Below are 16,584 nucleotides of genomic sequence, written 5' to 3' on the forward strand. Positions count from 1 at the left end.
CCTCTGATGCCTTAGGTTCACATATAAAAATCATTAGAATGTCACATTCGATGTTGATACTGAATACTTTTAAGACATTAGCCCTGGGATCAAAATGATCTTTTGGTCCCAGAAAATCTCTCTTCTCAGAAATCCAAATAAAATATTAAAAACTCTCTAATCTCTATCCTGCCTTAGTTTCTCTGGCATTACAAGAGGTCATTACTCTGCTTCTCTATAGCCCAAGTAGTCATCCAGGAAAACATCTTGTTTATAATATAAATGGTCATTCAGATTGCTTTGAGAGCTCAATATAAAGAAAACTATAAGGCCTCAAATAGCTAATTTCTCTTTTGGGTTATATATCTATAGAAATTTTTTTTTCCTTGCCTTCTTTCTTTCTTCCCTTCTTTCTTTCTTCCCTTCTTTCTTCCTTCTTTCTTCCTTCCTTCCTTCCTTCCTTCCTTCCTTCCTTCCTTCCTTCCTCCTTCCTTCCCTTCCTTCTTCCTTCCTTCCTTCCTTCCTTCCTTTCTTTCTTCCTTTCTTTCTTTCTTTCTTTCTTTCTTTCTTTCTTTCTTTCTTTCTTTCTTTCTTTCTTTCTTTCTTTCTTTCTTCTTTCTTTCTTTCTTTCTTTCTTTCCTTTCTTTTCCTTTCTTCTCTCCTTTCTTTCTTTCTTTCTTTCTTTCTTTCTTTCTTTCTTTCTTTCTTTCTTTCTTTCTTTCTTTCTTTCTTTCTTTCCTTCCTTCCTTTCTTCTCTTCTTTCTTTCTTTCTTTCCTTTCTTCTCTCCTTTCTTTCTTTCTTTCTTTCTTTCTTTCTTTCTTTCTTTCTTTCTTTCTTTCTTTCTTTCTTTTCTGTTTCTCTTTCTCTCTTAGAAATCTTCACCCTAAATCAAATAAAATATTTCAAATGAACTCTGATCAAGACAAGTACAATAAAAATGTGACATTTTATTATTGGAACCCAAGCCTTCTTTGATATAACCTAAAATTACTTCAACATTCTTGGAAGCAAATTGATCCTTTTGATCCATATTAAATTTATATTCTGCTGAAAAAACAACCCAAATATTTTTTTCAGATAAATTGCTACCTTTCTTTCATTACCTTGTACTTGGGAGGTTGAATCTTTGAATCCATTTCATTTACTACTATTAAATTACACATTATTTGATTCTGTTCAATGCTTGTCATTCCAGGTCTTTCTGAATTCTGACTCTATTTTCCAGTATGTTAGTTATCCCAAACAAATTTAGGTCATTTATAAATTGGATATGCATATAATCCTTAAGATAAAAAATATATATATATATATTTATGCTTACATATAATTATGCTTATATATAACTATATATGTAATATGTGTGTGAGTGCATGAGATTAAATATGGTTTTGGGGATTTTGTGCTTAATTCTTTCTTTCAAGGTGACATTGGACATTTAATGCCTATTCTGAATCCAGCCATTCAACCAGTTCTATATCTATCTATATAAGCATCATCTAGGCCATATCTTTCTTTTTTTTCCCACAAGGAGAACATTGGAAACTTTGTCAAATACTTGGATAAAATCTAGGTAATGTTTACCTGCAGCATTCACCTGTTCTAGCAATTTAGTGGCATTTTTTTTTAAGAGATAAGGTTAACCTGAAAAGACTTGTTCCCCAGTCAATAAATATTTTTAAGTGATAAGAATTTATTCATTTATTTTTCCCCATTTAAAATAGTATTTATTTTTTTATTATGTAGGAAGATAGCTTTTTACATTTATTTGATAAGATTTTGAATTTGAAATATTTTCTCCCTTTCTTCCTCCCTTCTCCTCATCCCAAAACAGCAAACAACTTGGTATAGTTTATATTTTTATAATCATATTAAACATATTTACACATTAGTCATATTATGAAAGAAGAATCAAAACAAACTATTTTATTTCTTATGTAGTTTAAATAGTTTTGATGATTACTGCTTTATATAAATCTAGTTTTAGGAGATGTAGTCAAGATAGTGGAGTAACGTCAAGAAGTTGCCTGAGTTAAAGCACCTCCAAATATCTTCAAATAATGACTATAAACAAATTTTAGCACATCAGAACCCACAAAAACATGGAGTAAGTTTTCCAGTAAAAGACAACTTAAAAGGTCATCAGGAAAGATCCGTTGCATCAGGTTGGGTAAATAGAACAGTTCTGTTTCAGGCTATGCTAGCACATCCCCAGATCCCGGAAATCAGGAGCAGGTCTTGAGGTTTTTGAATCAGTAGCAGCATTGGAGGTTTCCAAACCTCTAAATCTCTCAGCCCACAGACACCAAAGATGACTTAAAATGTTTGCAGGAGAAATTTATCTCACTAGGGTGAGTGATCCTTGGGAAATCAGCAAACCAGGAGTGGGCCTTGGGTGAATTAGCAGTGGTGGCAGTGGCAGTGGAAGCAGCTGCAGCAGTGGGATGGCTTCTGGAGGTCTAGCCCACAGATGGTAAAGGAGTTAACTGGTCAGAAGGAAATTACAGGGGTTTCTTTGCTAACACAGGACTCTGTTGCTTTGTCCATACTCAGATCAGGACACAGCCCTTCCCCACAGTTCCAGGTTGAGGAAGAGCAGTAGTACACTAGAAATTATAGGCACAGTAGAGTAGGGATGTTCCTCACAATTCCAGGGAAGAAAGGAGTACTAGTGGTTGTTCACAGACCAGAGCATAGGCTAAGAAGTAGTAAATACATTTCTCCTTGGATCATTCCCCCTTGGAAGAACTGAAAACTTGCAGGTCCCTAGAAGGATTTATGAAAACAGTTGCACAAAATCCTTGAAACTTGGGACACTGCTGCACCCTTCATCCTGGAAGTGGAACCTTACTTTATTTTATTTTTTACTATAATAGCTTTTTATTTTACAAAATATGTGCAAAGATAGTTTTTATCATTTACCCTTGAAAAACCTTGTGTTCCATATTTTCCTCCCTCACTTCTCCCTTCCTTTCTCCCAATCAGCAAGTAATCCAATATATATTAAACATGCATGATTCTTCTAAACATATTTCCCCATTTATCATTCTACACAAGAAAAATCAGATCAAAAAGGAAAACAAATGAGGAAAAAACAAGCAAGCAAATAACCACAACAATAAAATGAAAATACTATATTATGATCCACATTCAGTCCCCATGGTCCTTGCTCTGGATGCAAATAGCTCTTTCCATCACAAGTCTTTTGGAATTGGCCTGAATCACCTCACTGTTAAAAAGAGCTAAGTTTTCACAGCTGATCATATAATCTTACTGTTGCTATGTATGGTATTCTTTTGGTTCTAATCATTTTACTTAGCATCACTTCATGTAAGTCTCTCCAGGCTTTTCTGAAATCATCCTGCTGATCATTTCTTACAGAAAATAATATTCCATAACATTCATATACCATAACTTATTCAGCCATTTCCCAACTGATGGGCATCCCCTCAGTTTCCAGTTCCTTGCCACTATAAAAAAGGGTGCTACAAATATTTTTTGCACATGTGAGTACTTTTCCATGATCTCTTTGGGACACAGACCAGCAGTGATATAGATGGATCAAAGGGTATGCACAGCTTGATTGCCCTTCAGGCATAGTTCCAAATTGCCTCTCTAGAATGGTTTGATCAGTTCACATCAACAATGTATTAATGTTCCAGTTTTCTCACATCCCTTCCTTCCAATATTTATCATTATTTTTTTCCTGTCATCTTAGCCAATCTGAGAGTTGTGAAATGGTACTTTAGAATTGTCTTAATTTTCATTTCTTTCATCAGTAGTGATTTAGAGCAATTTTTTCATGTGACTAGAAATGGTTTTAATTTCTTCATTTGAAAATTGTCTGTTTATATCCTTACACCACTTATCAATTGGGGAATGGCTTGTATTCTAACAAAATTGAGTCAATTTTCTGTATATTTTAGAAATGAGCCCTTTATCAGAAGCATTGGGTGTAAACATTTCCCCCTAGTTTTCTGCTTCCCTTTTGATCTTGGCTATATTGTTTTGTTTGAAGAAAACATTTCACTTTAGTATAATCAAAATTATCCACTTTGCATTTCATAATAATAATATTCTCTAGTTCTTCTTTGGCCATAAATTCCTTTCTTCTCCACAGATCTGAGAGGTAGACTATCTCTTGTTCTTCCAATGTGAATCACCCTTATGCTTGTGATATGATATAATTATATTGTTATAATAATATAATTATAGAATCCTCTTTTATGTTTAAATCATGAATCCTGGTATAGGATGTTAGGTGTTGGTCAATATCTAGTTTCTGCCACACTATTTTCCAGTTTTCCCAGCAGTTTTTGACAAATACTAAGTTTTTATTCCAGAAGCTGGAGTGCTTATGTTTCTCAAATATTAAATTAGCATAGTCACTGACTATTGTGTCTTGTGAACCTAACCTATTCCATTGATCCAGTACTTTATTTCCTAACCAGTACCAAATAGTTGTGATAACCACTGCTTTATAATACAATTTTAGATCTGGTATAGCTAGACCACTTTCATTTGCTTTTTCATTAGTTCCCTTGAAATTCTTGATCTTTTATTCTTTCAGATAAATTTTGATATTTTTTCAAGCTTTATGAAGTAACTTCTTGGCAGTTTGAGTGGTATGGTCCAGAATACATAGATTAACTTAGGTAGAATTGTCATTTTTATTATATTAACTCAGCCTGCCCATGATGAGCACTTGATAGTCTTCCTATTGTTTAGATCTAACTTTTTTTTTATTAAAGCTTTTTAATTTTCTAAAGATATGAAGGGATAATTTTTCAACATTAACTTTTGTAAAACCTTATGTTCCAATAACCCTCCTGCCCCCCATTCCCTTCCTTAGATAGCAAGTAATCCAATATATGTTAAACATGGTAAAAAATATATGTTAAATCCAATACATGCATATATATTCATACAATTATTTTGCTGCACAAGAAAAATGAAATGCACAAGAAAAAAGAAAGAAAAATGAGAGAGAAAGAAAATAAAATACAAGCAAATAACAACAAAAGAATAAAAATGCTATGCTATGATCCACACTCAATTCCCACAATCCTCTCTCTGGATATAGATGGCTCTCTTCATCACAAGATCATCGGAACTGGTCTGAATCATGTCATTGTTGAAAAGAGCCATGTCTTCAGAATTGATCATCATATAATCTTATTTCCATGTGCAATTAGCTCCTCGTTCCGCTCATTTCACTTAGCTCAGTTCATGTACGTTTTTTCCAGGCCTCTCTGAAATCATCCTACTGATTGTTTCTTATAGAACAATAATAATCCATAACATTCATATGCCATAAGTTATTCAGCCATTCTCCAACTGATGGGCATCCACTCAGTTTCTAGCCACTACAAAAAGATCTGCCACAAACATTGTTTGCATTGTGGGTTCCTTTCCCTCCTTTAAGATCTCTTTGAGATATCAGCCCAGTAGAAACATTGCTGGATCAAAGGACACACACAGTTTGATAGCCTTTGGGCATAGTTCCAAATTGTACTTCAGAATGGTTGGATCACTTCACCACTCCACCAACATTGTATTAGTTTCCCTGTTTTCCCACATTTCCTCCAATATTTTTATTGTCTTCCTGTGATTTTAGCCAATCTGAGAGGTGTATAGTAGTTGTCTTAAATTGCATTTTTCTATTGATCTAACTTTCTGTGAAAAGTGTTTTGTAATTGTGTTTGTATAGTTTCTGGCTTTGTGTGGCAGGTAGATTCCCAAATATTTTATGCACAGTTATTTTAATGGAAATTTCTCTTTCTGTCTCTTACTGATAAACTTTGTTGGTAACATACAGAAAAACTGATGCTTTTGTGGATTTATTTTGTATTCTGCAACTTTGCTAAAGTTGTAAATTGTTCTTAGTAGTTTTTAAGTTGATTCTCTAGAATTTTCTAAGAACACCATCATATTATGTACAAAGAGTGTTTCCTCATTACCTACTCTAATTCCTTCAATTTAGTTTTCTTCTTGACTGCTAAAGCTAAAATTCTAATACAAAACTGAACACTGATGGTCATAGTGGCAACATTGTTTCACCTTTGATATTATTGGGCATATCCCTATTGCATATGATACTTGCTGATGGTTTTAGATAGATGCTACTTATCATTTTAAGAAAAAAAAAACTCATTTATTCCCAAACTCTATAGTGCTTTTAATAGAAATTGATGTTGTATTTTGTCTAATGCTTTTTCTGCATCTATTAAAATAATCATGATTTTTTGTTAGTTTGGTTTTTAATATAGTCAAATATGGTAATACATTTTCTAATATTGAACCTGCCCTCTATTCCTGATATAAATACTACTTAGTCCATTGGGTATTATCCCAGTAATAAATTGCTATAATCTCTGTTAATATTTTATTTAAGATTTTTGCATTAATATTTATTATGGAAATTGGTCTCTAATTTCCGTAATACAATTTTTGTTTTCTGTTTTGGCCCTTCCTGGCTTAGGATATCAGCACCATATCTGTGTCACAAAAGGAATTTGTTAGAACTTCTTCCCCTATTTTTCCAAATAGTTTGTATAGTATTGGAATTAATTATTCTTTAAATGTTTGGAAGAATTCACTTGTAAATTCATTTGGCCCTGAAGATTTTTTCTTAGGGAGTTCATTAATAGCTTCTTCAATTTCTTTTTTCTAAAATGGGATTATTTAAATAATTTATTTCCTCCTCTGTTAATCTGAGCAATCTATATTTTTGTAAGCATTCAACCATTTCACTTAGATTATCAGATTTATTGGCACATAGTTGGTCAAAATAACTTCTATTTATTGCTCTAATTTCCTCTTGATTGTGGTAAGTTCACCCTTTTCATTTATGATACTAAATTTGATTTTCTTCTTTTTTCTAGTCAAATTAACTAAAGGCTTTTTCTTTGGTGAGTTTTTCATAAAACCAACTCTTATTTTTATTAGTTCAAAAGTTTTATTTTATTTTATTTGTGTGTGTGTGTGTGTTTGTGTAAATACCATTTTCTTGTTGCACAATAAGCATTAGATTCCGAAGGTACATGTAACCTGGGCAGACAGACATTAGTGCTAACAATTTACATTCACTTCCCAGAGTTCCTTCTCTGGGTGTAGTTATTTCTGTCCATCACTGATCAACTGGAAGTGAGTTGGATCTTCTTTATGCTGAAGATTTCCACTTCCTTTAGAATACATCCTCATACAGTATTGTTGTTGAAGTGTATAGTGATCTTCTGGTTCTGCTCATTTCACTCAGCATCAGTTGATGTAAGTCTCTCCAAGCCTCTCTGTATTCCTCCTGCTGGTCATTTCTTACAGAGCAATAATATTCCATAACCTTCATATACCACAATTTACCCAACCATTCTCCAACTGATGGATATCCATTCATCTTCCAGTTTCTAGCTACAACAAAAAGAGCTGCCACAAACATTTTGGCACATACAGGTCTCTTTCCCCTCTTTAGTATTTCTTTGGGATATAAGCCCAGTAGTAGTACTGCTGGGTCAAAGGGTATGCACAGTTTGATAACTTTTTGGGCATAGTTCCAAATTGCTCTCCAGAATGGTTGGATTCTTTCACAACTCCACCAACCATGTATCAGTGTCCCAGTTTTCCCACATCCCCTCCAACATTCATCATTATTTGTTCCTGTCATCTTAGCCAATCTGACAGGTGTGTAGTGGTATCTCAGAGTTGTCTTAATTTGCATTTCTCTGATCAGTAGTGATTTGGAACACTCTTTCATATGAGTGGATATAGTTTCAATTTCATCATCTGAGAATTGTCTGTTCATATCCTTTGACCATTTATCAATTGGAGAATGGTTTGGCTTCTTATAAATTAGGGTCAGTTCTCTATATATTGTGGAAATGAGACCTTTGTCAGAACCTTTACTTTTAAAAATATTTTCCCAATTTGTTACTTCCCTTCTAATCTTATTTGCATTAGTATTGTTTGTACAGAAACTTTTTAGTTTGATGTAATCAAAATCTTCTATTTTGTGATCAATAATGATCTCTAGTTCTTCTCTGGTCATAAATTCCTTCCTCCTCCACAGGTCTGAGCGGTAGACTATTTTCTGTTTCTCTAATCTATTTATTATCTCATTCTTTATGCCTAAATCATGGACCCATTTTGATCTTATCTTGGTATATGGTGTTAAGTGTGGATCCATATCTAATTTCTGCCATATTAATTTCCAGTCAAAAGTTTTATTTTTCAATATTAATCTCTCCTTTTATTTTCAGAATTTCAAATTTGATATTTAATTGGATATTTTAATTTATTCTTTTTCTAGCTTTTTTAATGACATGCCCAATTCATTGATCTTCTCTTTCTCTATTTTTTTTTTTCATTTAAACATCTGGAGATATAAAATTTTCCCTAAGAACTGCTTTGACTAAATCCCATAAATTTCCGTATATTGTCTCATTATTGTCATTCTCTTAGATGAAAATAGCAATTGTTTCAATGTTTTATTGTTTCACCCATTCATTCTTTAAGGTTGGACTGTGCTGGGCTGAGCTGGGCTATGTTCCCTTTTTACTTAAGTGAGACCGACCTTTCTTGAAGTCCTTTTAAATTGAAACTGGGAAATTGTTTTATTTCATCTTTTTGTGGACTCTGTCATTTAAGAATCCATTTAGAGGTTTGATTTAATGTTGTTTCTGAGGAAAACTGGGGAGAGATCAGCCAATATCTAATATGTGCCAGGCACATTGATAAGTATGTAAATAACTGTCCTCAAGAAGCTTACATTTTATGGATGAAGACATCATATTTAAAAGAAGCTGAAAAGGTCAGAAGGGAAAAGAGAAAAGCAGGTACCTTGTATTATCATGTGATGAAATCACATTACTAGGTAGAAAATGATGAGGTTGTTTCCTTGGGCACCCTCCTTAAATGAAGGAGAAGAGATCTCTGATATCTACCCCCTATCCTTTCTAATCAGAGGGAGGGAGGTGTCCTAGGAACAGGAGTTACTAAAGAAGTGTGGGTTTCAGAGTTGATTTGATTATGTAGATAATGAGTTTCTGAAGATCATTATGAAACCCAGAAGAGTAGCCAGACTAATGAGATGATGAAGTTTCTTGATAAAGTCAAGTTGAGGTTTTTTGATCATTTATGTCTTTGATGGATTCCTGAAAAATCAAAATCAAGCTCAGCAGCCCAGAATATCTATTTTCTCCTTCTTCCATGGTTTTTCCTCTATAAAATCAGCACATTTAGCATTTTCCAGGCTTATTTAGTCATATTTTTTCTATCTTGAGCCCCAAGAAGGTATTTGCTGTCATTCACTCTCCTAAGTTGGTTTTGGTTCCAATATCAAATGACTAACCCAGGTTAATTGCAAATGTGAAGAAAGTAAAAATACCTTCCTCCACCCCTCCCCCAAAAAACCTTCCACAATATTCACTTATACACATATCCTACTGCCAAAGGCACATGGTTGCAAATATCTTTTTTCACCTATCATGCTAGTTGCCATGATAGGATACAGAATATGTGGTACCTAACTAATTTTGAGGAAATTGTGGTGTATGCTACTACACTTTTTCAATGATGATATTTTATTTTTAAGCTTGTAGTGATTTACTTTGGGCTTTTTTTGCCTGCAAAATCAGCCTATAATGTCAATCTCTATACCATTTCTGTGCCAACTTCTCCCATGGAAATATAGATGGGGTTGGGGAGAAGTTGTTTACTACTTTGGGTCAAAGCAAAGTGGGACCATTATAATATATCCATGGAGACTTGTATCCACATCTTTCCTTGCCATTCCCTTTCATAATAGGAAAAACATTGGTATGAAGTTGAAAACCTGAAAAAAAATTCACATTCTCTATTAGGGCCAAAATGAGTAAAATTATTTATTTATTTATTTATTAAAACTTTTTTATTTACAAAGCATAAGCATGGGTAATTTTTCCAATTGAAAACTTTTTGTTTCAAATTTTTCCCCTCCTTCCACCCACCACCTCCCCTAGGTAGTAGTCTAATACATGTTAAATATGTTGAAATACATGTTAAAGCCAATATATGTATACATATTTATACAGTTATCTTGCTGAAAAAAAAAAAAAAAACAGATCAAGAAGGAAGAAAAAGAAAAACCGAGAAAGAAAACAAAATGGAAGCAAACAACAACAGAACAAGTGAAAATGCTATGTTGTGTTCTACACTCAGTTCCCATAGTCCTCTCTCTGGGTGTAGATGGCTCTCTTCGTCACTGAACAAGTGGAACTTGTTTGAATCATTTCGTTGTTGAAGAGTGCCACATCCATCAGAATTGATCTAGATAGTATTGTTGTTGCTGTGTATAATGATCTCCTGGTTCTGCTCATTTCACTTGGCATTAGTTCATGTAAGTCTCTCCAAAACTTTCTGAAATCATCCTGCTGGTTGTTTCTTACAGAACAATGGTATTCCATAGTATTCATATACCATAACTTATTCAACCATTCTCCAATTGATGGGCATCCAATCAGATCCCAGTTTCTTGCCACTACAAAGAGGGCTGCCACAAAAATTTTTGCATATGTGGGTCCTTTTCCCTCTTTTAAGATCTCTCTGGGATCTGTTGGATCAAAGCATATGCACAGTTTGATAACTTCTTGAGCATAGTTCCAAATTGCTCTTCAGAATGGTTGCTTTTGTTCACAACTCCACCACCAATGTATCAGTGTCCCAGTTTTCCCACATCCCCTCTAACATTGGTCATTAACGTTTTCTGTCATCTTAGCCAATCTGACAGGTGTGTAGTGGTATCTCAGAGGTCTCTTAATTTGCATTTCTCTGATCAATAGTGATTTGGAGCAGCTTTTCATGTGACTACAAATAATTTCAATTTCTTCATCTGAAAATTGTCTGTTCATATCCTTTGACCATTTATCAACTGGAAAATGGCTTCAACTATTATAAATTTGAGTCAATTCTCTATATATTTTAGAAATGAGGCCTTTATCAGATCTTTTGCATGTAAAAATGATTGGTTTTTTTTTTTTCAGTTTCAGTTTATTGCTTCTGTTCTAATCTTGTCTTTTGTTTGTACAAAAACTTTTTAACTTAATATAATCAAAATTATCTATTTTGTAATCAATAATGATCTCTAGTTCTTCTTTGGTCACACATTTTTTCCTCCTCCACAGATCTGAGAATTAAAATATCCTATATTCTTCTAATTTGTTATAATAACATTCTTTATGTCTAGACCATGAACCCATCTCAACCTTATCTTGCTATACAGAATTAGGTGTGGGTCTACTTTCTACTTTTTCCCAGAAGTTTTTGTCAAATAGTGAATTCTTATCCCCAAAGTTGGGGCCTTTAGGTTTGTCAAATACTAGATTTCTACAGTCATTCACTATTTTGTTCTGTGAACCTAATCTATTCCACTGAACAACTAGTCTATTTCTTGGCGAATAACAAATGGTTTTGATGACTGCTGCTTTATAATATATTTTTAGATGTGGTACAGCGAGGGCACCTTCATTTGCTTTTCTTTTCATTAATTTCTTTGAAATTCTTGATCTTTTGTTTTTCCAGATGATTTTTGTTGTTATTTTTTCTAGGTCAGTAAAATAGTTTCTTGGGAATTTGATTGGTTTAGCACTAAGTAAATAGATGAGTTTGCATAGTATTGTCATCTTTATATTCACTCGACCTATCCAAGATTACTTGACATTTTTTCAGTTGTTTATATCTGACAATATTAGTGTGGAAATATATATATATATATATAGTTTCTGACTTTCCTTTGGTAGATAGATTCCCAAATATTTTATACTACCAACAGCTATTTTAAATGGAATTTTTTTTTTGTATCTCTTGCTGTTGGATTTTTGTTAGTGATGTATAAAAATGCTATCTTGCTAAAGTTGTGGATTATTTCTAATAGTTTTTTAGTTGATTCTCTTCATTGGTGGATAGTTCTTCCTTCCTTCCTAACTTCTTTTGTAGTTAAAAAAAATCCCCATCAATCTGTAGGGAGAGACACCTTACAACAGTTAGGATTACAATTGAGTACTTTGGCTTTTTCGGCAGGAATGCTGTTGAAGGCCTGCCAGCACTCTCACCTGTTCCCATTCAATGGAAAACTGATACACCACTATGGGTGGAACACTGGCCCTTAACAAGTGCTAAAATTCAGGTCTTATTAGATACAGCACAGGAGCAACTAGACCAAGGACATTTATAATTTTCTCTAAGCCCTTGAAATTCCCCTGTATTTGCTATTAAAAAAAAAAAAAAGAAGAAATCTGGAAAACAGAGGATGTAGACTGATTTGAGAAAAGCAAATGAACAGATAGAAACTATGGGAACTCTTCAGGCTGGATTTTCATCTCCTCAATTGCCTAGGGAATGGCCTCTTTGGGTTATAGACATTAAGGATTATTTCTATTCTATCCCTCTGGATAAGGAGGATATGAAAAGATGTGCCTTTTCCATGTCCAGCATTAATTTAGCCGAGGCTTATAAAAGATTTGAATGGACAGTTTTGCCACAGAGAATGAAAAATAGCCCTATTATGTGTCAAATGAGGCAGTGACAGTGAGGCAGAACCCACACCAGAGACCTCAATATCCATTCTCAAGAGTGAGCTGACTGAGATCCAACCAGCCAAAGACCACAAGGGTCAAGTAACACAAGACTTGTCTTTGCACAGACTTGTTACTTATGCAAATGTGGCAAATTGTGTGCAAGGTATATGATGAAGGGTCACAAGATTAATGCAAACTCTTGTTATTCTGTTCCCTAGCACTCTTGTTGCTAGGTTCCCTAGCAGAGAATATCTATGTCAATGATGCTTTTGTTCACCATGCCCACAATTCCATGGTGGGGTGAATCTGACCCAAAAGACATGTGTCTTCTTCATGAAAAAGAGCTGACTTATTTTCCCAAGACCTTGGAGAAGCCAGGGAGTCTCTTCTAATCCATCTTGGGTGGAGCTAAAGTTACCAACAAAATACAGTTATCAATAATATGCTAGACAAAGTCAATGAGATGATTATTGGTGGTGGGATGGGTTTCACTTTTCTCAAGTGCTCAACAACATGGAGATTGAAACTTCTCTTTTTAATGAAGAGGGGGACAAGATTGTCAAAGACCTGATGGCCAAGGCTGAGAAGAATGGTGTCAAAGATCCCTTTGCCTGTTGAATTCATCACAGAGTTCAAATTTGATGGGTATGCCAAGACACATCAAATCACATTAGCCTCTGGCATCCCTGTTGGTTGGATGGGTTTGGATTGTGTCTCCAAGAGCAGACAGAAGTACATAGAAACTATGGCTGAGGACAAACAGGTTGTATCAAACAGACCTATTGGAGTATCTGAGTGGAAAGCCTTTGCTCAGAGTAACTAATCAATATGGTGGTAGAGGGTACCAAGAGAGTCTGCATCATTATAATAGGTGATGGGAACACTTCCATTTGCTGTGCCAAATGGAATACTGAGGACAATGTCTATCATGTGAGCTCTGGGGTGGTGCCAGTATAGAGTTGTTGGAGGGCAGAGTCCTTCCTGGGATGAACACACTTAGCAATATCTAATGGGCAGCACCTTCTGCCTACTGGTTCCTGTGCACAATCTTTCCAACATGATCCTGTGGTGCTCTCTGTTTTGTTCCTTGGCATTGGGCACATTTCTTCCTCAAGACTCTAGCAGTGATCAGAAGATGGGGGCAATGAGAGCCTCAGAAGCAGCTCAACTTAACTCTGTGTTTTCTGGATGTATATGTTTCACTTGAAGTTATTTAATATGTCTAAACCATTGTGGTGATCGCTGGAGTAGATAGACGCCTTTTAGAAAGAAAGAAAAAAGTTACTGCTCTTACTCCAGTAAGAAAAGCATTTCCAAAAGTTACGCTATTACATTACATGGATGATATCTTGGGGTGTGCACCTGAAAAACAAATGTTAGAAGCATGTTTACAAAAGACCATAGAAACATTAAGGTACTACCAATTGCATATAGCTCCAGAAAAAATTCAAAGGCACTCTCCTTTTCAATATTTAGGATATGTACAAAAGCTTTCTTTAAGACAGAGAAGTTGAACACCTTAAATGACTTTTAGAAATTGATAGAAGATATCCAACTGATGGATCCAGTGTTAGGCTTAACTACCTATCAATTACAACCACTATATTACATTTTAAGGGGAGACAATGCTTTAAACTCACCATGCCAACTCACAAAAGAAGCTCAAGAGGCTTTAAGAGAAGTTGAATTAGCTTTATCCAATGTGGTTAAAAGAGTTACTCAAAAACCCTTGGAAATATCAGTTTTTGCTACAGAAGAGGCACCCACAGCAGTCTTTAATCAAGGACATAGTGTGATTGAGTGTGATCCCAACCTAACCAGAACAAAGCCTTATTTCTTACCCAGTGATTGTGGCTAGAAACTTATTAAAGACCATTAAGTGAGTAATACAATTATCTGAGATAAGACCTGACAATATATGCACCTTTTATACCAATGCATAAATTAGTGTAAACCATCCCAGAGTGGCAAATTTTATTGGCCACAGCTCCAAATTTTACACATGGGTCTCCATTACAGATAACTCAGCTACTACATAATTGGTGATAGACTTTTGAAGAAAAGGTTTCTAAGGTTTCTCTTAAAGGACCAATTACTTTTACAGATGCATCCAAATATAACATTCGTGCTGTATACTCTCATGACTTAACTATAAAGAGAATAGTCAGAACTTCTTTTCAGTTCACTCAGCAGAATGAATTGTATGTAATCATGCTAGCCCTTACTTATTATCCAGGAGAAGTAAATATAATATCTGATTTGGCTTATTCAGTAGGTATGGTACAAAGAATTGCTACAGCCCAAATAAAATTTGTAGCTTCTAATATATATCAGCTCTTTAAGAAACTTCAAGAGCAAGTGAGAAAGCATCCAGGTAAGATTTATATCTTGCATGTCCACTCTCATAGTGGACTTCCAGGTCTTATTTTTTATGGAAACTCAAAGGCAGTCTTCTAATCATGTTAGCCAATACTCTTTTATTTTAGGCAGCCCAAGACTCTAATTCTAAATATCATCAAGCTTTTTGAGCTTTACATTTGCAGTTTAGGATAACAAAAGAGGAAACTGGGAGCATAGTAAAAGCCTGTACAGCTTGCCTTCCTTTTCACACTCCTGTGCTCCCTCCAGGGAAGAACCCTCGTGGTTTGAGACCCAATGAAATTTGGCAAATGGATGTGTCCCATTATAAATCTTTTGGTTGTCTGTCTTTTATCCATGTTGTAGTAGACACATTTTCAGGATTTATTTTTACAATACCAGTATCAAAACAGACAGCCCGAGTGGTCACTGAATTCTTCATACAAGTTTTTGCAATTATGGGTGTGCCACAAACAATAAAAACAAATAATGGACCTGCATATACTTATAAGCATTTTGCACACTTTTGTGCACAGTATAAGATTTTACACACTACTGGAATACCTTTTAATCCTAAAGGACAGGCAATAGTATAGAGAAGAACATCAAAATACTCCTTCAAAAACAAAAGAAAGGGGGAGCCACAGGTAACCCTAGAGAACTTTTAAATTTATCTCTTTATATTATTAATTTCTTGATTTTTGGTGGAAATGCCCTGCCTGCAGCAGACAGGATTTATAACCCACCAGAAGGCCAGTATCCAGTGTGAGCAGCTCCACTATCTTTAGATAATCACCAGGTGATGTGGAGAGATCCAGAAAGTAGTGAATGGAAGGGACCAGATAGGTTACCTGCTTGAGGGAGAGAGTTTGCTTGTATCTCTACAGATGGAGAAGGAATCAGATGGGTGCCAACGAGAAGTATCTGCCCTGTCCATCAGAGAAAGACAGAAAAAGAGAAGACCTTCAAAACAAAGGAGAAGACCCAAGAAACATCAGATGGTTTCATATCTAAGTACATGTGCCACTAAAAGAGTATGGCTGTTAACCTTATGTGTATGGTAATTGACTCATGAACATCAAAAATTGTTGATGAGACTGTTGCAGGACTTCAAAACATGCAGGAATCATTGGATTTCCTGACACATGAAGTGATAGACAACAGATTGGTTTTGGATTGCCTCTTGGCTGCTGAAGGAAGTATATGTGTGATTGTTATTTATATACCTTCCTTCTAGTACTTAAGGACATGCATAATTCCTCATGTTGATTCATGTCGTTTGTTACATCAAAATTTTCTATTTTGTGATCAATAATGATCTCTAGTTCTTCTTTGGTCACAAATTCCTTTCTCCTCCAAAAGTCTGAGAGGAAAATTATCCTATATTCCTCTAATTTATTTATAATATCATTCTTTATGCCTAAATCATGGACCTATTTTGATCTTATCTTGGTGAATGGTGTTAAGTGTGGGTCCATGTCTAATTTCTGCCATACTAATTTCCAGTTTTCCCAGCAGTTTTTGTCAAATAATGAATTCTTATCCCAAAAGTTGGAATCTTTGGGTTTGTCAAACACTAGATTGCTATAGTTATTGACTATTTTGTCCTGTGAACCTAACCTATTCCACTGATCAACTAATCTATTTCTTAGCCAATACCAAATGGTTTTGGTGACCACTGCTTTATAATATAGTTTTAGATCA

At 34.7% G+C, this 16,584-nt stretch overlaps 1 pseudogene; it reads left to right on the top strand.

Annotated features, from left to right (window-relative positions):
* The window catches only part of LOC141550299 (phosphoglycerate kinase 1-like), a 72,333-nt pseudogene extending 58,801 nt beyond the window's left edge, over positions 1-13,532 (top strand).
* Positions 13,533-16,584: the final 3,052 nt, after the last annotated feature.

The sequence above is a fragment of the Sminthopsis crassicaudata genome, chromosome 1, assembly GCF_048593235.1.
Source record: "Sminthopsis crassicaudata isolate SCR6 chromosome 1, ASM4859323v1, whole genome shotgun sequence".
NCBI lineage: Eukaryota > Metazoa > Chordata > Mammalia > Dasyuromorphia > Dasyuridae > Sminthopsis > Sminthopsis crassicaudata.